The sequence below is a fragment of the Alligator sinensis genome, unplaced genomic scaffold (assembly GCF_000455745.1).
Source record: "Alligator sinensis unplaced genomic scaffold, ASM45574v1 scaffold135_2, whole genome shotgun sequence".
Taxonomy (NCBI): domain Eukaryota; kingdom Metazoa; phylum Chordata; order Crocodylia; family Alligatoridae; genus Alligator; species Alligator sinensis.
The window spans coordinates 1,677,058-1,678,496 of record NW_005842067.1 but is presented as its reverse complement, the minus strand read 5'-3'; the positions used below and the strand labels follow the sequence as shown (position 1 = coordinate 1,678,496).

General features: G+C 41.6%; 1 protein-coding gene across 1 annotated transcript in view; it reads right to left on the bottom strand.

The window, feature by feature from the left end:
* Positions 1–1,439, bottom strand: part of SHROOM1 (shroom family member 1) — a 106,297-nt gene that overhangs the window by 9,824 nt on the left and 95,034 nt on the right.

The window sequence follows — 1,439 nt, the reverse complement described above, 5'->3', positions numbered from 1 at the left end:
CCCATAGCGCTGATGCTTTGATGAGCTGTAAACTCTGCAGGAGCAGACTTGCAGAGACAATCAGCTGCTGTAATTCAGGATCAGTTTCAAACAGGGCAGCCTCAAGAGACATGACTGAACTTTAGTTAACCCAGAGACCTGCTCTATCAGAGTTCAAGAAAAATCAGGATTAGTGTGTGCTAACTTTGCCCCCTGTTGGGAAGGAAAACTCTCTCCAGTATTTTCTCCAAAGCAGCATCTGTGACACAATTGCATTATGGAGAAATTAAGAAACTTTAATTTTTTCTTATTTCTATATCAAGTGCCCTTGTAGTCCAGGAATCAGAACGTACATTAATGTAGCCACAGTCTCCAGTCTTATATCTGTTGTTCACATACACAGCTCCAAATATGATAGAAGACACTAGGCAAAGATGAAATTGTTCAACTATTGTACTTTTGTGGGCTGTTTTGAATAAATGGTATGTATTAGTGAGAAACAAGATATTTGTTTAATCATTTCCATTAGTATTCTGAAGAATCAAAACTTCTGCTTTTAATTAGGATCAATTCCTGGCCACGCTTAAAACTTAAGGTTTCTGACCCAGCACTTGAAAAAATATCTTGGAAAGCAGAGGATAATGACTGTAAGGAATAAATGATTTTATCCAGACTGAATTTACTATATAGAATAACAACAGATGTCTTTTTTACAATTCGTTTAGGTCTACACCATGTAAAAATGTGTGTGTCAAGCTGAATGCACAAAAAATATATATATATATATATATATATATATATAGCTTATGCAGCCAGTTTCCTTATGCAGTTATGGTTCTTGATGTGTGAATAGATGTAATTGCACATATAAATGATCAACGTGACTGCCTGCATATTTATTCTATTCATGATTGCATTGATGGTAACTGCATACCAAAGTTAGCCTTTAACCACATGGCAAACAGTTTGGATATCTAACCTTTCCAATGTTCATACCAGTTAATGAGCTTATTATTTACAGGAACTGTTTTCATAGAAAATACCATTTCCTCAACTCTGATACGGAATGAGTCTTATGAGGAGAGAACTGGGAGGAAGGCTGTAGGGCAGGAGTGGGCAATTATTTGGGGCAGAGGGCCACTTACCAAGTTTTGGCAAGCTGTTGAGGGCACATGGGTAACCCCGCCCCTTGACAGTTGTCCTGTCCCCTGGTTGCCATTTTGTGACCAGAAGTCCCACCCCCTAACCCCTGACCTTTGCCACCAGATGTCCCTCCCCTTGCCCCCAAAAGTACTCTTTGGGTGAGTATGGGGTTTGTGGGGGCATGTGTGTGGGGAAGGGTGGCTGGAGTGTGAGAGGGGGTGTGGGTGCAGGTGTATGATGCGGTGTACATGTGGGACTCATCCTATGAACACCCCCCCCCCCCCCCCACACCCCAACACACACACACACACCCCCCC